This window comes from Musca autumnalis, unplaced genomic scaffold, assembly GCF_047663935.1.
Source record: "Musca autumnalis isolate F117 unplaced genomic scaffold, ASM4766393v1 scaffold_2, whole genome shotgun sequence".
In the NCBI taxonomy this organism is placed as follows: domain Eukaryota; kingdom Metazoa; phylum Arthropoda; class Insecta; order Diptera; family Muscidae; genus Musca; species Musca autumnalis.
In genome coordinates this window covers 11960956-11983748 of record NW_027411755.1, presented here as the reverse complement: position 1 = coordinate 11983748, position 22793 = coordinate 11960956, and the positions used below count along the sequence as shown (strand labels likewise).

The 22793-nt window shown below is 39.5% G+C and overlaps 1 long non-coding RNA gene across 1 annotated transcript in view; it reads right to left on the bottom strand.

Moving 5' to 3' along the window:
• The window catches only part of LOC141393646 (uncharacterized), a 194925-nt gene that overhangs the window by 33133 nt on the left and 138999 nt on the right, over positions 1-22793 (bottom strand). The gene's annotated exons all lie outside the window — the stretch shown is intronic.

Below are 22793 nucleotides of genomic sequence, written 5' to 3'. Positions count from 1 at the left end.
TGTTTAAAAGATAAATTCTACTAGTTTAGGGCTACAATACTGCCAAAGACTGCAAGGTCAAATTTCTATTCGTTTTTGAGATAAAGACCCGATAAATGAAAAAAACTGTATTTTTAGCCCGATTTAGATGAGCCTATAAAATCCGATCTGGATCTGACAGGACAAAACCCTACTAGGGTAGGGTCGTAGTCTCAATATGAACTTTCAAAAAATGCATACTAGAAGTTGTTGCATTTTCAGTGTTGCAAAGTGTAATATAATATAATACTAGATTATCTTAAACCCATGACCTACATTGGAAAATTATTCCCGATGTGGGCACTGGTGGGCATCATGACTAAAACCTTAGGTCAAAATTTAAGTACATATGTGATCGAATTGACATTACAAAATACACTATGAAAACATACAGCTAACTGGAATTCCACAACACGTCCCACGGCAGCGGGCTCTTTCGTACCGGGTTGACTCGGAACCACACAACATCAGAGTTCCGGCCAGCGGCTGCCACCTCAGTGTACATGTGTTTGTATTTGTTTCGTTTTTCTGTGTTAGGAGCAGCATATCCCGGAATGCCTGCTCCGGATTCTTTTTGTCCGTGCCGGGACGGAGGAATACCCAGGACCAATTTAATTGTGCTCAGTTTGTCAAATCCGCATCTTCACTCATATCCAACCTTCGCACAGTGCGAAATTTGGGAAGTTTAGTGGAACTTTAAGAGATTTTCAAAGTACATGAAATTAATTAAACTTTTATTGAATTCGTTAGCTAAGTACTCCACTGCAAATGGTCCATACTCAGTTTGCCGATATACTCCACGAAACGACTTAAAAATGCACTTAAAGTTGCACTTTTGTTTAATAATTTTTTTTGTAAGAAATTTATTTTTGATTCATTAAAAACATGGAGTGGCGCGGACAAATGGTAAGTCAGTGTGACATGATTTATTTTTCTTAATATTTTACAAAACAATTATGATATTTTACACTTTAAAAAATGCAAAAACCCTTATTGTTTTCGTGCAATTTTAGTCGGAAAGAAGTGATTTTTTGAAGTTTTCAAAATTATAATTTTTTATTTTCCGTGGACATTTCAAAAGTGAGTTACGTACATTCACGTGTTAAGATATATATAATCTGAAAGATTGGATTCTCCCCTGTTCGCAAAGCTATAAAACTGCTGCGGTATCGCACGGTCTTTGGAGATATTCAAGACTTTCTAAAAAGACTTCGGGAATTTCATTCAGTTGCATTTTCCAAAAGTGGAAGGTAAACGCGACAATGAACGCCATTGTTGACTGTGTTTTGAAGAAATGGACTCACTAATTCTAACAATGATAATTTCTGTAAAATTAAGAAACCTCTCGCAATTTTTCATAGTTTTGACCTCTAAATGTTGGTGATTTTCATATAGTGCAACATTTTTAGATGCTGCGGTACAAAAACCAAAATACGTTAAAAATTGTAATGCAGTGCAGACCTGAACTTGATCTGAAAGGCATTATTGACAAAATTAATGGTACAGACCTGCTGAATGGACCAATAAACATTATAGATACAAATGAAAACAAAAAATATTGACATTTTACTCCTTAATAGATGTGTAGGGTTGTGGGGCTTCACCCAGAAGTGGACCTATGTTGACAGCTTTTGTGTGAGAAGGTTTTTTTATTCGCTAACATCTTAAAATTTACATTTGCATCAAAATCGGCTGCAATTTTTGTCTTTAACCTTTAAAATACCCAATATGAGGGAACCCGGCATGTGGGGGCTATTCCAAAACGCGAACCTATCTTGAAAATATTTTGTACATAAGTTTTCTATCCGCTGAAAACTCAATATACCAATTTGCATCAAAATCGATTGAAAAATGAATGTAAAACGTAAAAACGGCAGCCACCGTTACATGAGCGCTACAGGAAACCGCGGGTCTATGTGACCCAATTTGAGCCCCACACTATCCACTAATATAATAAACATTTGTGCAAAATTTTAGGAATCAACACCTTTTCATTTAAATGTTATTAGCAAAGTTCCGCTAAAGTGCTCATATTTTGCACTGTGCTTCGGTGAGATGCAATAGTTGTCAGGAGTGGGCGCGTCTAAGGGGTTGCTCGGGACTTTTCCACGTGAGGGACTACGACATGGATTATGTTTGCTTCATGCTGCGTGAATACAGACCCCAGTAAGTCGTCGTCAGATTACGAAACTCCCCCGCAGTCCCCTCGACAGCAACAGCACATGCAACATTCAACACCTGCCGTTGTTGTCCCAATCCCAGAAAATGCATCCTTTTTGCAATTTAATTGCAATGGACTCCGAGGTAAAATCGAGGAAATAGTAGATTTAATGGGTCGCAAGAACATCAAGGTCGCGGCGGCACAAGAAACCAAGCTCAACAACCTATCTCGTTTGAGCCTGTATCTAATGTCCCGTACATGGAATATATGGGGGTAGCAGTCAGGTGTGGAACTGCCGAGATAGAGTTGCTGAAAGTATACATCCCGCCGAGAAATATCTGTATCTCAGATTACGAACCTTGACATTAGCCCGCCTTTGGAAGGTCATAATCTTCTAGTCCTGGGGGACTTTAATGCGCATCATCAGATGTGGCATTCGGCGCTCGGAAACGACCAGAGGGGTACAGCGCTGGCTTAGCGGATTCATAGCTCTACGTTTTGCAAGGTCAATGAGGACGAGGGAGGAGAGTGTTACAGTTCGCCAGATATAACCATCGTATCACATGTAGTGGGATTCTGTAACTCATTTTTGCTGTTACCGACAAAAATCGGTAAAATTAAATCGCAAAAGTATGACTAAAACATAAGGAAAAGTTAGCATCACTGTTTGTGTCGGTAGAGGTTAGCGACTACTTTTTATTCATCGTTAACTTACCGAAAATTTTATTTAATTATCGAAATTATAAGTATTTTAATTTTACCGACAATTAACGATAACAGCAAAAATGAGTTACAGAATGCCACTACTGGTCTGTCAAGTAACGTTACCTGGCAACCCTTTCCCTTGGATCGGACCATCAAATGTAGTTTAACATCGAAAATGGACCATATCGATATTCTCCTTAGGGTACCTTCCCACAAAAGTTCAACATTTTTGTTTAAGTAGAGTTTAGGGCCTGTTCGAAGAACCTTTGGAAATTTATAGCGATGCTACTCCTTCGTGGGCAAGTCCATGTTTCCTGACATAGTAGTCCATAAGCTCTACGTCATACGGTAACCAACTAAAATGACTGGAGTGCGCACTATCTATCGAAAAGTAATGACTCCTAAAATAAACACCACTTCCAAAATGAACAATGTCGATCCATACCTTCAGGCACCACCCCCGTCTATAGACCCTTGATGAAAGAATATATGCTTCTATAGGCCCTTTCTGAAAGAAAGGTCCTTTCTGAATGATATGGTGCTTCTCCCTGAAAGAAAAGTTGCTTCTATAGGCCCTTTCTAAAAGAATGAGTGCTTCTATAGACCCTTTCTGAAAGTATTGGTGCTTCTGCATGCCCTCTCTGAAAGAAATAGTGATTATACAGAACCTTTCTAAAAGAAAGAGTTCTTATATAGAACATTTGTGCAAGAAAGGGTGCTTCTATAGACCCTTTCTAAAAGAAAGGTTGCTTCCATAGACCCCTTCTGAAAGAAATCGTACTTCTATAGAATCGTACTTCTGAATGAAATGGTTCTTCTATAGACACTTTCTAAATAAAAGGGTGCTTCTATAGTCCCTTTCTAAATAAAAGGGTGCTTCTATTGACCGAGGGTGCTGAGAGCTGACCTTTTTAGGCCTTTTGAAACCAAATCTCTGTATAAAAAGTATCAGTCGGCTTTGCCAACAGAGATATACCCTCAGCCTATGTAAGTTCAAAGTTTCCTCAACGGTCAGATGGAAAAACGGGTCCACAACTAAGATCCCCTTTCTCTAAAAATTATTTATTTAGAGGGGTTTCGGAATTTTGTCGCCTTTTTTGTACATATGAACATGCCAATAAAAATATGGATCTGAATTAAAACTCAAAAGTGTTGCGGAGGAGGTACCATTTCGGAAGTAGATCTAATTTTTGGGAGTCATCCCTTTTCGATAGATATCACGCCCACAAGTCATTTCAGGTGGTCCCCGAATAATTTAGGGCATGGACTTGCGCACGAAAAATATAATCTCGCTGCAAACAGAACCGCAAGTAGTAGCTTCGGTATAAATTTCCAAAGGAGCTTTCAACAGATCCTAAACTGCATTTACTAAAAATGTTGAACTTTTGTGGAAAAATACCGATATGGATCATTTTCGATGTTGAATTAAATTTGGACAAAATTTTACGAAGGCAAAATTTTAGACCGTATTGGCTGATCCGTTCGAGAGTTATTGTGTTGTTACAATTTTCGGGCCATTTTACAGGACTTGCCCCTGAAAAAACTTGTACCACTGTAATGAGGGCAGGGAATACAAGTTGTTACAGCAAAAATCAAAGGTAATCGAGAGGAGGTCTTAAACTGCACTTTTCTGAAATTTTGTGTAGGAGGTTCCCCAAATGGACCTATATAGACCATATTGGAAACTGATCTCTGTATCGTAGAGATATTACAATGTGCAAAGTATGGACCACCTCGGTAATTGCCTTCGAGAGTTATCGTTCGACCCATATTAGCGAAAAGTTCTGAATTTTTGTGTGGGAGGTACAGTAAGGAATTTACCGATATCGCTCATCTTCGAACTTAAACTAAGTTTGGACAAAATATTACGACAACGAGAGTTATCGTGCGCTCCAGCCACTACACATATGTTTTTTTTTAAATTTCGGATCTCAGGAAGTAGGAACTTGGTACTGAAAAAACTTGTACCATCATAATGGGGGCAGGGAATACAAGTTGTTACAACAAAAATCAAAGGTAATCGAGAGGAGGTCTTAAACTGCACTTCTCCAAAATTTTGTGTGGAATATACCCGAAGGAGTGGACCTATAGAGTCCACACTAAATCTTCATCTATGTACGGTTAAAATTTTACGATGTGCAAAGTTTGGACCGAATCGATTGCTCCCTTCGAGAGTTATCGTTCGCACCATTTTACAGAAAAATGTTGAACTTTTGTGTGGGAGTGGACCGATATTGCTCATCTTCGAACATAATATAAGTTCAGACAAAAACTTACAATGACAAAATTTTGGACATAATCAGCAGATCTGTTGGAGACTTATCGAGCGCTCTAACAACTACACATGGTGGGCTATTTTACACCTTTCGGGTTAAGTTTTGGCAAAATATTACGAAGTGCAAAATTTGGTTCGAATCGGTTAATCCGTTCGAAAGCTATTGTGCGCTCCAGCCAGCCAAACAGACGGACGGACATGGCTAAATCATAAATTGTTGAAACAGATTTCGTCCAAACATACTTGGGGTCTGAAGACTGAGGATATAATAAAATCTTGTAGAATTTTTTCTAAACAGAATACCTTCCATGGAATTTATCCACCTGTTAAAAATATTCAACACAATTGTTAAAATAGTAGCCTTGGCATAAAAGAATGGCGCAATAATAAGTTTCTGTTGCATAATTGAATTGTACGAAGTAGGCCTTGGCTAATACATTTTTGTTTTTGTTTCTGTTCGTCATGTAAACATTGTTTTGATTTTAGAGTCTTTAAAATTGTCTTGCTGTTAACATCTAATAAATATTCAATCGGAAGTTTGTCTGTGTGTTTTATTCCTATCCGTCGTTCCTGGATTTCTAATAGGTTATGGGCCCCTTCCACGCCCCAGACAGGCCATAAGATAAGGAATTCTGTGTGAATCTATAATAAATTAGAGACGAAAGGAAAAGAATTGTGTAAATTGTCCTGGAAGAAAATTTTCTGTGTGAAAAAAAAGAAATAATTTTGACAATGAATTTGCAAATCGAGAAATTGGACGACGGAAATTACGCCACATGGAGCGTTCAGATGAAAAGCGTTCTAATTCATTCGGATTTATGGGGAATAACATGCGGCAGAGAAGTGAAGCCTGAAGGCAATGGAGCAGCAGTTTTTGAAACAAAGGATGAAAAAGCTCTGGCATTGATATTGCTCTACGTGAAGGCAAATCAAATTAATCATGTGAAAGCGTGTACATCGGCGGCTCAAGCATGGGTCAAGTTAAAAGAAATACATCAGCCGAGAGGACCGGCACGCAAGATAATGCTGTTCAAGAAATTGTTGCAAATAAAATTGCGAGATGGAGGTAAGATAGTGGATCATCTTAATGAATTCAGTAATATTTTGGAAAGTCTGAATGAAGTGGACGTGCAATTGGGTGAAGAAATTTTGGTGATAATTTTGTTATCAAGCTTGCCGAAGAATTACGAAAACTTTGTGGTTGCGATAGAGACTCGCGATGACCTACCTTCTTTCAGCACATTGAAGGTGAAATTATTGGAAGAAGGAGCAAGACTAGATGAATCCGGGATTGGTAGCCAAGCTGGAGAAACGCTCATGCAAACAAAGGGAAAGCCGTATAAAAAACCAAAAGAACAACGTCCAGATAAAAACAAGTGGAAAAATCAAAACGGTAAGAAATGTTATAACTGTGGTCAACCAGGACATTTTGCAGCTAAATGCCCGCAACAAAAGAGAGTTGAGAGTAGTTCCAGCCTTATGACACAGTTACTGGGAGCTAATAACACAGAAGATTTGAATGAATGGAATTGGTGCATTGATAGTGGAGCGACTAGTCATTTTTGCTGTGTGCGTGAATTATTCAAAACTTATCGGGAATGTCAAGAGGTAGTGATATTGCCAAACAATACAAATGTTAAAGCTATCGGTCGCGGAGATGTTTATCTTGAAGAACTAAACTTGACTTTGAAAAATGTGTTACATGTAACGTCAATTCCGCATAATTTTATTTCGGTATCAAAAGCTACAGACAATGGCGCAAGAGTGATTTTTAAAAACAATACGGTAAAAATATGGGATGATCAAAATAAGTGTGTAATAACAGCTTATAAAAAGAACGGTTTGTACATATATGAAGGTGTTAAAAAATCCCAAAATAAGTGTTACAACGTGTCGCGATTAAATGAAGAGGCCTTAAAATGGCACAATAGATTCGGACATGTGAATTTCAATTGCTTGAAAGAAATGATAAAGGAAAAGACAGTGCGCGGTATAAACATCAAAGGAATGAGTGACTCGATAGAGTGCGTTACGTGCGCGAAGGGAAAAATCTGTGTGAAACCGTTCCCTCAAATATCTGAAAATCGTGCTAAAGAACCGCTAGAAATAATTCACAGTGATATTTGTGGTCCCATGAATGTATGCTCAAAAGTAGGTTCGCGATATTTTGCTACATTCATAGACGATTATTCGAGGTATATCAGCATTTATTTCTTAAAATCAAAAGACGAAGTGTTCGGTGCATTCAAGAATTTCAAGGCGGAAATTGAAAAGCAAACTGGTAAACGTATTAAATGCTTGAGAACAGACAATGGTCGTGAGTACGTCAATAAAGAGTTTGAGAAATTTTTACAAGAAAATGGTATTAAGAGGCAGTTGACGGTTCCTTATACGCCACAACAAAACGGTGTCGCCGAAAGAGCTAATCGGACTTTGGTCGAAATGGCAAGGACAATGGTAATACATGCAGGTATGTCAGAATCGTTTTGGGCAGAAGCGGTAAGAACAGCTGCATATATAAGAAACCGGACAACAACTAAAATTTTGAAAAATAAAACGCCATATGAGATGCTGAAAGGGTTTAAGCCAGCTGTAGGACATTTTAAAATTTTCGGATCAAAGGCGGTAGTACTCAACAAGAACAAATCACCAGGTAAATTTGCACCAAAAGGAATCGAATGTATAATGATTGGTTACAGCGATGAAAGTAAGGCCTATAGACTATACAATCCAAAAAATAACAAGGTTATCGTCGGAAGAGACGTAGTATTTTTTGAGAATTCAATGGATGAAAGTAAAGATTGCAGTAATGAAACTTTTGGTTATGGAGGTGCAAATTTAGGGGAGCCAAGTGATTGTCAAGAAGGAGAAAATGAAGTTTCATTTCAAAATTTTGATAGAATTCAAATTGAGCCAAGAAATATTTCTCAAGAAGAAGATGAAGATGTGTTAAACGAAGAAATGCAATTAGGTGGTGCAGAAGTTCGTCAGCCGCAAAATGAACCTATGGAGAATAATCAAGCTGAGATTATAAGAGAAGCTGAACCAATGAGGAGAGGTCCAGGAAGACCACGAATAGTGCGTGATGGTAGACCAGGAAGGCCAAGAAAGGCATATAATGAATTGAATGCAGTGGGTAAGTGTGATATTGAAACCCCAGAAAATGCGGAGCAGGCATTGAATGGTCCCTACGCGGATGAATGGATAGAATCCATGAAGGCCGAATATGATTCTTTGATTAAAAATAATACTTGGGACTTGGTGGATTTGCCCAAAGGTCAGAAGGCTATAGGTTGCAAGTGGGTCTATTCTGTCAAAAGGAACAAGGATGGTGATGTTGAAAAATTGAAATCTAGATTGGTGGCAAAAGGCTGCAGCCAGAAATATGGAGTAAATTATAAGGAAACATTCTCACCAGTGGTTCGATATGCTAATATCAGATTGGTAGTTGGTTTAGCTGTTGAGCACGGAATGTATTTACACCAGTTAGATGTGAAGTCTGCATATCTCAATGGAGAATTACACGATGCAGTATTTATGAAACAACCACCCTATTTCGAGAATGAAAGATACCCCAACAAAGTTCTAAAGCTAAGGAAGTCGTTATATGGGTTGAAGCAGAGTGGCCGTGAGTGGAATGCCAAATTGGATAATGTTTTGAAAAAGTATGGATTTACACCCTGCGTAACTGAACCATGTATCTACACAAAGCAACAAAACGGTGTTTATAATATAATTGTCGTCTACGTTGATGATTTAATTGTTGGAAGTACATCGTTGACGGAGTTGAACAAGACAAAGAAAATGCTAGCTAATGAATTCGAAATTGTTGATGGAGGTGAACTTTCATATTTTCTAGGCATGGAGTTTAACCGAGAGGGTGATCTTGGTCCAATAACAATATCCCAGAAACAGTATATATTGGATATACTTGAACAATACGGTTTGTTGGACTGCAAAGAGGCGTCAACACCATTGGATCCAGGCTTCAAGGTAAATTGCGAAAATGAATCATGTAAACGAGTTGAAAAAACAGATTATCAGTCAGCAATTGGAACCCTTATGTATTTGGCATTATCTACTCGTCCGGATATACTCCTGTCAGTTGTGAAGTTGTCTCAAATGAACTGCGACCCACATTCGGAGCATGAAGCTGCTTATAAACATATATTCAGGTATTTAAAAAAGACGATAAATTACAAGCTGTGCTACGAGAGAACAGGAAAGCCTATTGAATGTTACGTGGATGCTTATTGGGCAGGTGATGCGGCCGATCGAAAATCTTTTTCAGGCTATGTTTTTGTTATAGCAGGTTGTGTATTCGCTTGGAGCGCGAAAAAACAAAACGTGGTATCATTGAGCACAACAGAAGCCGAATATATTGCAATATCAGGAGCTGCAACCGAAGCTGTGTATATTCAGAAGATGTTATCTGAATTACAATTTTCAAAAGAAGGTCCTATAGTAATGTACAACGACAATCAAAGCGCACAATGTCTTGTAAAAAATCCTACATATCATGCTAAGAGCAAGCACATTGCAATCAAATATCATCACGTCCGGGACATGGTATCTAAAGGAGAAGTCGAAGTCAAGTATATGCCAACCAATGAAATGATGGCAGATATTCTTACTAAAAATTTATGTAAAGTAAAACATTTTAAATTTGTAAATTCTATGGGATTGTTTGAAATTGTTTAATGTTTGTTTTTGTTAATTTTTTGTGGAAGTAGAATTGTGTTGAGAAGGAGTGTTAAAAATATTCAACACAATTGTTAAAATAGTAGCCTTGGCATAAAAGAATGGCGCAATAATAAGTTTCTGTTGCATAATTGAATTGTACGAAGTAGGCCTTGGCTAATACATTTTTGTTTTTGTTTCTGTTCGTCATGTAAACATTGTTTTGATTTTAGAGTCTTTAAAATTGTCTTGCTGTTAACATCTAATAAATATTCAATCGGAAGTTTGTCTGTGTGTTTTATTCCTATCCGTCGTTCCTGGATTTCTAATACACCAATATATAGAATACATTTTTGTAAATAGCAAACATCCTGTAGATGTTCTCAACATAGAAGAACGTCTGTAGAAATTACTTCAGCTCGTCCATAAATACGCCTTCATCTCTCTATAATGATGCACTTCAGCACGACTGTAAGGACTCCGTTTAGTTCGTCTATACGGACTACCTTTAGCACCTCTAAGATGACTGCCTTCAGATCGTCTGTAAAGACGCCCTTCAGGTCGTCTATAAAGACTCCATCCAGCACCTATATAAAGACTCCCTTCAGCTCCTTTATTAAGATTCCCTCCAGCTCCTCTATAAAGGCTCCCTTCGGCTTGTCTATGAAGACTCCCTTCGGCTCGTCTATAAAGAATTCCTCAGCTAGTCTATAAAGACTCTCTTCCGCTTGTCTATAAAGACTCCCTTCGGCTCGCCTATAAAGACTCCCTCAGCTCCTCTATTAAGACTCCCCTCTGCTCGTCTATAAAGACTCCCTTTAGCTTCTCTATAAAGACTTCCTTCAGCTCGTTATAATTTCGCACTTCATATCGTCAATAACAACTACTCCCTTTAACTCATCTATAAAGACTTACTCCGCTAGTCTATAAAGACTCTCATCCGCTCGTCTATAAAGACTCCCTTTAGCTTCTCTATAAAGACTTCCTTCAGCTCGTCTATAAGAACCCCATTTACATTAAGAAACAGGTCCTTCAAGCTCCTGTGCAGCTAGTCTTTAAAGAATCACTTCTGCTTGTCTATAAAAACTCCCATTAGATAGCTTATAAAGATTAAATTTAATTTGAAATTAAAGCCTCCCATCAGGCTTGCCTAATCTCATCTATGAAGATGGCCTCAGCTACTCTATGAAGACTATACACGTTTATTAATTTACTCTTCGGCATCCAAAACGACGAGTCCACATTTTCTTCCAGATACACGCAGAGAAAAAATATTTTTTAGCTGGAGGTGGGCCAAATTTTATTTTGGCTGGCACCAAATAATTTTTGTGGCGCACATATTTTTTTAGTGGCGATGATGTATATTGGCAATTTTGATTCTGTTCACACGCACAACAGCTGTTCAAAGATATCAGTCCCATATACGAGTACCATTACCATATATCTATAATATATATTTTTCGTTCAAAATATGGTGGCAAGAATCATGTTTTTTCTCTGCGTGTAGATCAAAGACAGTTGGTGTTGCGAAAGGTTTGCCTATATTGACAATTAACAAATCTCACTGTAGGCCTTTTGGGGGTATTAAAAATGTGTCACCAATGGATATTAAAAATGCGTACTCATGCGTCTACACATGTGAAGGATATAAATTATTCCCAGAGCACTTTGCTGAGCTGTTCATTTTCAATTCAATTTGTTTCGAGAATGATTTGTGTTTTTCTTCTTTTTTATTGTTAAAATATTAATTTCTTGAGGCCATTATTACAAATGTTAACACCTTGGGTGAAAGACCCGAAACACGTGCATTTCACACATGAGAAGGTGAAGGGATGCGGGGAAGGAAGGCAAAAGTAATGCATTCAAAACCATAGAAATTGGTGTTTCTATGAGAAGGCCAACAATGTTGTTTTCATTGCAATTCTCACGAAATCTGTGAACCCCCTTTTTGGTGGCAGTTAATTTACCGAGAAATCCCTTTAAATTGTTCTTTATATCCTGTGATGACTAATCACTACTTTCACTTGTTTCTCTCTTCGTGCATCGCATGCATTCAACATGTTAGTGTGTCTAGCCGCTGTATCACAACAACAACAAAACAAGTGAAAGGATTAATCAGAAAAACACACAACAAGTTACTACTGGACATTCAGTTATCAGTGGACCGACCTTACACACTCCATTAATACTCTGCACGACGCTACATACATGCAATTCTAGTCAGAACAACAACAAATGAATGTCAATAACGTCATTATCCTTGCTATTGAAATTCCCCTATGGTGAGGACATTTAATTAACACACATGCACAACATTTTTACCCTCTTCGTACAGGTGTAATGGTCTGTCGCTGTATAGCTTTAATGGTCATCGAACGAACAACAAGGACCTTCTGTGAGAGCTATTTTATTTGAATCATATGACGAATAAAAGTTGCAATGACAACTATATCTCTCGGTGAGAGAGACAAAGTTGACATTGCTGTTCAGTCAATGAGGAGTACATTTACATACTACATACATATTTATGGAAATTTTGAAATGTGGGTAAAATAAAATTGCCTTGGTTTTATAGATGATGCGAATAAAGTCCTGCTAGACGAGCTGAGTTGACACATTATACGCGTGCTAAAGAGAGTCTTCACATGTAAACTGAAGGGGGTCTTTATCAACAAACACAATTGATTTTTAATAGGCAAGCAGAGGTAATTCATTGTAGACTAGCAGTAGTCTATACACCAAGCAGAAGGAAGTTTTAACAGGCAAGTAGACGAGCTGTAGGTCGTCTTTTAGACGAGCCAGAAGGTCGTCTTTATAGACGAGCCAGAAGGTCGTCTTTATAGACGAGCCAGAAGGTCGTCTTTATAGACGAGCCAGAAGGTCGTCTTTATAGACGAGCCAGAAGGTCGTATTTATAGACGACCCAGAAGGTTGTCTTTATAGACGAGCCAGAAGGTCGTCCTTATAGACGAGCCAGAAGGTCGTCTTTATAGACTAGCCAGAAGGTCGTCTTTATAGACGAGCCAGAAGGTCGTCTTTATAGACGAGCCAGAAGGTCGTCTTTATAGACGAGCTAAAGGTCGTCTTTATAGACGAGCTGATGGTCGTCTTTATAGACGAGCTGTAGATCGTCTTTATAGACGAGCTGTAGGTCGTCTTTATAGACAAGCTGAAGGTCGTCTTTATAGACGAGCTGAAGATCGTCTTTATAGACGAGCTATTGGTCGTCTTTATAGACGAGCTATAGGTCGTCTTTATAGACGAGCTGTAGGTCGTCTTTATAGACGAGCTGTAGGTCGTCTTTATAGACGAGCTGTAGGTCGTCTTTATAGACGAGCTGTAGGTCGTCTTTATAGACGAGCTGTAGGTCGTCTTTATAGACGAGCTGTAGGTCGTCTTTATATACGAGCTGTAGGTCGTCTTTATAGACGAGCTGTAGGTCGTCTTTATATACGAGCTGTAGGTCGTCTTTATATACGAGCTGTAGGTCGTCTTTATAGACGAGCTGTATGTCGTCTTTATAGACGAGCTGTAGGACGTCTTTATAGACGAGCTGTAGGTCGTCTTTATAGACGAGCTGTAGGTCGTCTTTATATACGAGCTGTAGGTCGTCTTTATATACGAGCTGTAGGTCGTCTTTATAGACGAGCTGTATGTCGTCTTTATAGACGAGCTGATGGTCGTCTTTATAGACGAGCTGATGGTGGTCTTTATAGACGAGCTGATGGTGGTCTTTATAGACGAGCTGATGGTCGTCTTTATAGTCTTTATAGACGAGCTGAAGGTCGTCTTTATAGACGAGCTGTAGGTCGTCTTTATAGACGAGCTGTAGGTCGTCTTTATAGACGAGCTGTAGGTCGTCTTTATAGACGAGCTGTAGGTCGTCTTTATAGACGAGCTGTAGGTCGTCTTTATAGACAAGCTGAAGGTCGTCTTTATAGACGAGCTGAAGGTCGTTTTTATAGACGAGCTGAAGGTCGTCTTTATAGACGAGCTGAAGGTCGTCTTTATAGACGAGCTGAAGGTCGTCTTTATAGACGAGCTGTAGATCGTCTTTATAGTCTTTATAGAAGAGCTGAAGGTCGTCTTTATAGACAAGCTGAAGGTCGTCTTTATAGACGAGCCAGAAGGTCGTCTTTATAGACGACCTGTAGATCGTCTTTATAGTCTTTATAGACGAGCTGTAGATCGTCTTTATAGACGAGCTGTAGGTCGTCTTTATAGACAAGCTGAAGGTCGTCTTTATAGACGAGCTGTAGGTCGTCTTTATAGACGAGCTATAGGTCGTCTTTATAGACGAGCTGTAGGTCGTCTTTATAGACGAGCCAGAAGGTCGTCTTTATAGACGAGCCAGAAGGTCGTCTTTATAGACGACCTGTAGATCGTCTTTATAGTCTTTATAGACGAGCTGTAGATCGTCTTTATAGACGAGCTGTAGGTAGTCTTTATAGACGAGCTGAAGGTCGTTTTTATAGACGAGCTGAAGGTCGTCTTTATAGACGAGCTGAAGGTCGTCTTTATAGACGAGCTGTAGATCGTCTTTATAGACGAGCTGTAGATCGTCTTTATAGACGAGCTGTAGATCGTCTTTATAGTCTTTATAGAAGAGCTGAAGGTCGTCTTTATAGACAAGCTGAAGGTCGTCTTTATAGACGAGCCAGAAGGTCGTCTTTATAGACGACCTGTAGATCGTCTTTATAGTCTTTATAGACGAGCTGTAGATCGTCTTTATAGACGAGCTGTAGGTCGTCTTTATAGACAAGCTGAAGGTCGTCTTTATAGACGAGCCGTAGGTCGTCTTTATAGACGAGCCGTAGGTCGTCTTTATAGACGAGCTGTAGGTCGTCTTTATAGACGAGCTGTAGGTCGTATTTATAGACGAGCTGTAGGTCGTCTTTATAGACGAGCTGTAGGTCGTCTTTATAGACGAGCTGTAGGTCGTCTTTATAGACGAGCTGTAGGTCGTCTTTATAGACGAGCTGTAGGTCGTCTTTATAGACGAGCTGTAGGTCGTCTTTATAGACGAGCTGTAGGTCGTCTTTATAGACGAGCTGTAGGTCGTCTTTATAGACGAGCTGTAGGTCGTCTTTATAGACGAGCTGTAGGTCGTCTTTATAGACGAGCTGTAGGTCGTCTTTATAGACGAGCTGTAGGTCGTCTTTATAGACGAGCTGTAGGTCGTCTTTATAGACGAGCTGTAGGTCGTCTTTATAGACGAGCTGTAGGTCGTCTTTATAGACGAGCTGTAGGTCGTCTTTATAGACGAGCTGTAGGTCGTCTTTATAGACGAGCTGTAGGTCGTCTTTATAGACGAGCTGTAGGTCGTCTTTATAGACGAGCTGTAGGTCGTCTTTATAGACGAGCTGTAGGTCGTCTTTATAGACGAGCTGTAGGTCGTCTTTATAGACGAGCTGTAGGTCGTCTTTATAGACGAGCTGTAGGTCGTCTTTATAGACGAGCTGTAGGTCGTCTTTATAGACGAGCTGTAGGTCGTCTTTATAGACGAGCTGTAGGTCGTCTTTATAGACGAGCTGTAGGTCGTCTTTATAGACGAGCTGTAGGTCGTCTTTATAGACGAGCTGTAGGTCGTCTTTATAGACGAGCTGTAGGTCGTCTTTATAGACGAGCTGTAGGTCGTCTTTATAGACGAGCTGTAGGTCGTCTTTATAGACGAGCTGTAGGTCGTCTTTATAGACGAGCTGTAGGTCGTCTTTATAGACGAGCTGTAGGTCGTCTTTATAGACGAGCTGTAGGTCGTCTTTATAGACGAGCTGTAGGTCGTCTTTATAGACGAGCTGTAGGTCGTCTTTATAGACGAGCTGTAGGTCGTCTTTATAGACGAGCTGTAGGTCGTCTTTATAGACGAGCTGTAGGTCGTCTTTATAGACGAGCTGTAGGTCGTCTTTATAGACGAGCTGTAGGTCGTCTTTATAGACGAGCTGTAGGTCGTCTTTATAGACGAGCCGAAGGTCGTCTTTATAGACGAGCCGAAGGTCGTCTTTATAGACGAGCTGTAGGTCGTCTTTATAGACGGGCTGTAGGTCATCTTTATAGACGAGCTGTAGTTCGTCTTTATAGACGAGCTGTCGTTCGTCTTTATAGACGAGTTGCAGTTCGTCTTTGTAGACGAGCTGTAGTTCGTCTCCATAGACGAGCTGTAGGTCGTCTTAATAGACCTGAAAGACCTTAAGGTCTTCTCATCGAAGACCTTTTTTATTCCTCATAAAACCCCTTAAGGTCTCCTCAGAGAAGACCTTTGGGCCTTTCTCATATAGAAGACATTTAGCTCTTCCTCATAGAAAACCTATAGGTCTTCCTCACAGAAAACCTTTTTGGTCTTCCTCTCAAAATACCTGTGGCCTGCCTCACTGAAAAACTTCAGGTCTTCGTCAAAGATGACCGTTAGGTCTTCGTCAAAGATGACCTTTAGGTCTTCCTCATAGAAGACCTTTAGGTCTTCCTCATAGAAGACCTTTAGGTCGTCCTCGTAGAAGACTTTTAGGTCTTCCACACAGAAGACTTCCATAAGGACTTCCTCGTAGGAGATCTTTAGGTCTTCCTGGTAGAAGATCTTTAGGTCTTCCTCATAGAAGACCTTTAGGTCTTCCTCACAGAAGATCTTTAGGTCTTCGTGATAGAAGACCTTTAGGTTTTCCTCATAGAAACCTTTAGGTCTTCCTCATAGAAGACCTTTAGGTCTTCCTCATAGAAGACCTTTAGGTCTTCCTCACAGAAAACCTTTAGATCTTCCTCACAGAAGACCTTTAGGACTGCCTCGTAGAAGACCTTTAGGACTGCCTCGTAGAAGACCTTTAGGTCTTCCTCACAGAGGACCTTTAGGTCTTCCTCACAGAAGACCTTAGGTCTTCTTCATAGAAGACCTTTAGGTCTTCCTCGCAGAAGACATTTAGGTCTTCCTCACAGAAGACCTTATGTCCTTTTCACAGAAGACCTTTAGGTCTTAATCGTAGAAGATCTTTAGGTCTTCCTCATGGAAGATCTTTAGGTCTTAAGTTCGAAGATGGGCCATATCGGTCTACTTCCTCGGGTACCTCCCCCAGAAAAGCTCGAAGGGACTCACTGATACTTTGAACTACTATTGTCATACTTTACACATCGTAATATATCTACCAGATATGGTTTAAGTTCGATACCTCCCACAGAAAAATTCAGAAAAGTGCAGTTGAAGACTTCCTCTCTGATCGTTTTGATTTTTCTTATAACTACTTCTATTCGCTGCTCCCATTTAGACGGTACAAGTTTTTTCAGGGACAGGTCCTGAGGAAAAGGCCCGAAAGCTGTAAAAACCCCTATAGCACCATGTGTAGTGGATGGACGTGCGCTCCAGCGAATAGAAGTAGTTATAAGAAAAATCAAAACGATCCGAGAGGAGGTTAAACTGCACTTTTCCGAATTTTTCTGTGGGAGGTATCGAACTTAAACCATGTCTGGTAGATATATTATCTCGAACGGATAAACCGATTCGGTACAAAATTTGGCAGTCGTAATATTTCGCACACACATAATTAAGCTCTAAGATAGGCCATATCGGTCCACTGCTTTGGGTGCCTTCGCCACAAAAGTACAAAACTTTTCGCTAAAATGGTGCGCACTATAACTCTCGAACGCAGTAACCGATTTGGTCCATATTTCGCACATCGTAATATTTCTACGAGACATAGATCAAGTTCGAATATGGACTCTATATATGTCATCTCCTTTGGGTACCTCCCACACAAAATTTCGGAAGAGTGCAGTTTAGGACCTTCTCTGGCATCGTTTTGATTTTTCATGCAGCAGGTTGCGCTCACGGCTCCTATTACGATGATACAAGTTTTTTTTTTTTGGTGGCAAGACCATACTTCTTAAGATAACGATTAGAAAGCTGTAAAAAATCCCTATGTCCAGAATGTGAAGTGGCTGGTGCGCACGACAACTCTCGAACCAAATACTGCGTTGGTCCACACTTTGCATATCGTAACATTTCTTTGAATATTAGATGAAATTCGAAGGTGGTGCTTATTGGTCCACTTCTTCCTGTACCTCCCTCATCAATGTCTTATAAACAGAGCAACCGAATTGGTCCAAACTTTGGATTTCGAAATTTTGTCCAAACTTAGTTTATGTTAAAAAGTGGTCCACTCCTTGGGGTACCACCCACACATATGTTCAACATTTTTGTTTAAGTGCGGTTAAGGGTCTGTTCGGCGATCTTTTGGACATTTTTACCGATGTTACTCCTAGTGGCCCTGTTTATAGCGATATTATGTCCATGTTTCCTGGTATAATGGTTCAAAAGCTCTAAATTATATGGTGACCAATTGAAAAGACTGGTGAGCGAGATATCAATCGCGAGGAATGACGTTCAAAATAAGTCCCACTTCCAAAATGGACAATGCCAGTCCATTGCTTTAGGTACCTCCCGCGCAAAACTTTTGTGCTTTAATCTAAATTTATATTTATGTCGGCAGGTTCATACGCCAAAAATTCTGAAAACCCTTTAAATGCATTAAAGAGTGTTTGAATTCACCCAGGCTGTGCGTATATCTCTGTCGAAAAAGTAGACTGATACTTTTTTTTCTTGTTTTGTTTCCAGTTTTATGGTTCATGTTTTCCGCTCCATAACTTATGAGGAAGAAACACCAACAAAGAGTGAAGAAACCACAAGGAAGGACGAGTTGTGATTACTTAGTACGAATTACTTACTATGAAATAAGTTTTCTTTCACCTTAAAGTTCAGCATAAACAAGCAATTGTTTTATTGCTGATTCTAAGAAAATAATTATGAAAGGGTTGAGTAATGAACTATATGGAACATTTATGACCTCTGATAGAAAACATATCGACTTATCTAATGTAAATATATAGAGTATTTATGACAATTGTAGTATTGTGATAATGACTTCGTGCATGACAAGCTACAACACATGTTGTTGTCTAGTCAGAGGCCAACAGGTCATAGTCCAATAATTTGTACAGCAGAGGGCAATTGGATTAAAATATTAATATCTTGTAGCGTGATGGTGCAGATTTTATTGTACAAAATTTAAAATAAAATAAAATGAATTATGCATAACTGGAAGAAAAGGCTCGGATCAGGAGGTGTCCTACTTAGGGGAGCCTGTAATAGAGTAAAGCTGCTACAACACCAAATAGGGCACACCTAATATATGTGTAGATCCAAGGCAATAAACATCCTGGCAGGAAATTTAATATGTGAATAAACCAAAACGATGAATTTTTGTTTATTTAGAAATGCCATTTAATATAGGTTCCACCCTAATATAGCAATACTTGCATGTTCAATTATTTAAATATAAAATTTTATTAACATTGAAATGCTGTTAAAAGGACATATTTTTTAACGTTATTATTCTCCACCCACAACAACAGAAATATAAAAACCTCTTATTATCTTCGTTTTCTTGGAAATGTTACATTTAGTCGTCCACTACCCTTCTCTTCGGTGGTAGAGGTAGGGGTATTAGTTTGAATTTTCAATTTTTGGGTCAAAGTCGAAGGTAAGAATATAGAAGTCTTGTTTTGGAAACGAACTGCAAGTTTTAACTACTACCGAAACAAAGTTATGATGTTTGATGTTAAAAAATCCCCGCCTTTTGTCCTCTTTGATTCGTGTATCAGTGTGGTGCTGGAATATCCTTCAAATTTTAATAACAAATCTTTTTAAAAATTTACCACCTCAATATATTACGGCGCATATCCTTTAATAGGATATCGACTCTCATACGTACATATGTACGTTCATTTGTGTTTTGTAGGTCAATTTTCGAACACATATTTGTCACCTACTATGAAAAAAGGTAAAAGTGGGGATATAAATTTTGGTCAAATTAATTGGAAAAATTATTAATTTTTTGTTGAGGTAATTGAGAAGTTCCATGGAAGCCACAAAACCCATGCTAGCACCTAAATGTAATAAAGGTTCATTTACCTCCACGAAAAAAGTCAAGACCGTCAAATCAAAGGCGGCATATGGGAGAGAGAGAGGAAAAAACAAGAGGAAGTGTAACATAATTATGAAAAGAAAAACAAAACTAACAAAACATGCAATGCAGAAGAAGTAAACAACAGACAAAAAAAGTTCTTGAGAATAACAAAATGGACATAACGTAACCACATTCATAAGCCAGATATTATAAGGCATCTCACACCTGTGCATATGTCAAGAAGGCAAAGGACCTTCAAAAACATTAATTTTGGAAAGGGAAGGAAGGAATGGTAATTTCTTCAGCAGCATATTTAAACTGACTTACTTTCATATGTTTGTGTCTCATGTAAGGGACCTCACGAAATCTTACTTTTGTTAAAGGAAAAGTTGGAGGAGTTTCTCCCACCTTAGCACTAACAACAACAAACCAAAACGACTTCAAGAAAACAACAAAAAGAAAAATATTAATAAAAACCAAAAAAAAAAAAAACAAATTTGAAATGAAATTGGAATCAAAACACCTGCGAGCGTTTCATACAGGACTTCATATGGTTCTCTTTTGATAGAACTGAGAGTCATATAGAGAGAGAACGAGCCCAACTAATAATGCAAATACATCAACGACGACCTAGACATGTATGGGAATGCGGCATTAACACGCAATGCTCGCTCCTTACCAAACAGAGATAGCAACCGGGAACAAAATGATAGCAACGGTCACCAGACAAAAGTTTTTGACTGTAGGGCGACAACGACCCGAAAATAACCTACAAAAAGGGATAAGTTTTAATAATAATAAAAAATAATAATAAGAATAATAATTATAATAATAATAATAATAATAATAATAATAATAATAATAATATTTTTTGCGGTTAGGGATGGGAAAATGCGTTACGCATCTGGCGATGTCGTCACAATCGTCGTATGCCGGACTCAGATCTATACCGGCTAAAAACCCACCACCTTCCTCCTCGGGGTCGGTTCCACCTCGGAACCGCTCGTGCATTACTTCGAGGTGGACCCCTCATTTGGTGTCTCGCACCAACATCTTCACTTATTGCCTGCGTCCAGGCACCGCTATTGTATTTTAGTGGTTCATATCAAGATCAAGCTTTTTCTTTCGGAGAACGTATTCCACATACTTACATACCTCTTTCCACACTACTTCTCTTTCGATCATTTTCATTGCGATGTTTCTGATTCCAACTTCACCAATCTCGGTTTCTAGTGTTTGTCGTCTTTCTGACCATCGGCTACACTTAAAGAACGTGTGTTCTGCGTCGTCAAACACCTCATCCTCTTAGTATATACAATGTATTCGTATATGCAATGTGTGCTGCCCATTCTATATAGGTACTTGCGGAAATATCCGTGACCTGTCAGCATCTGCGTTACATAATAGTTGACTTCCTCTTGTACCAGCTCTGTACGTCTGGGATTAACCTCAGTGTCCATTTACCACTATTTTCGGCTTGCCACCGTTGTTGCCATACTTCCTTCTTGTCGAAAAGCCGGGGCGTATTCAGTTTGTAATGCATTTTGCTGCTTCGCGGTAAAGATTTTATGACGCTCCATTGCTTGTAGATCGAAAGGGATCATTGCAGCTATTACAAGTACGGCTGCTGCAGATACCGTGCGGTATGCTGATGTTACGCGCAATGCCGCTGTTCTTTGCACCGATAATAGTTTATTTGCTCTCGAGCGGGTTTTCAGAGCCAGGGCCCAAATTTCCGAACCGTACAACATTACACTAGTGCACGCCTCCATGAGAATCTTCCTCCTACTTGGCAGAGGGTTGGATGTACGATCGTTCCGAGGAGCAAACATAGATTCGGACCGTTACCTCGATGCAGCAAAGGTACGTACCCGTGTAAACGTTGCAAATAAAGCACGGACAGACACAGCACGAATGTTGAACACCACTAAGCTGCAAACACAACAGATAGCCACAGCATATTCCACTCAACTGACCCAATTGCTTAAAGAAAGCGCTTCTCGTCCCGATAACATATCAGCACAATAGCAAAATATTGCCCACTCCAAGCAAACAGCCGCAAACTCAGTACTTGGATACCAGAGACCTCCACCAAAGAATCCATGGTATGACCAGGAGTGCCGTGCTGCTACCGAAGAAAAAAATGCGGCCTATAGGGCTACTTTACAATCAGTAGCAACGCGTAGCGCACGAGAGAAGTATCGGGAGAAAAGAAGAGAGGAGAAACGTATTTTCCGCAGGAAAAAGAGAGAGATGGAAAAGAGGGAGTGGGAACAAATAGAGATGTACAGGAGACAGAACGAAGTCCGAAAATTCTACCAAAGAGTGAAGCATCAAACTGATGGCTTTGGTACAGGCATATTCTCCTGTAGAGACCAACAAGGTAATTTGGTAACTGATACAGATAGTGTGCTCAGGATATGGAAAGAACATTTTCCCAAACTGTTGGTATCCGATAGCAGTGAAGACGGCGAAGATACCACAGATCCAATCCCAGAAGATGGTATTGAATGTATACCGCCCAGCCAAGATGAGGTAAGGACAGCAATAAACCGGCTGAAGAATAATAAGGCGGCAGGAGCAGATGGCCTACCAGCCGAGCTGCTCAAAACCGGAGGCGACACGCTGATAAGGTGTATGCATCAACTAGTTAGCACCATCTGGCAGGAAGAACGCGTACCCGACGATTGGAACGTGAGCATCCTATGCTCAGTCCACAAGAAGGGTGATAAGACTGTGTGCTCCAATTACAGGGGCATAAGTCTGCTCCCTATTGCATATAAGATAGTATCTGGCATATTGTGTGAGAGACTAAAGCCTATGGTCAATGAAACTATTGGACCCTATCAGTGCGGCTTTAGACCTGGCAAATCCACCATTGACCAGATATTTACCTTGAGACAAATTCTGGAAAAGACCCAAGAAATGCAGATCGACACCATCCATATTTTCGTCGATTATAAAGCAGCATTCGACAGTCCTATACGTTTAAAGGTGTTCCAAGCCA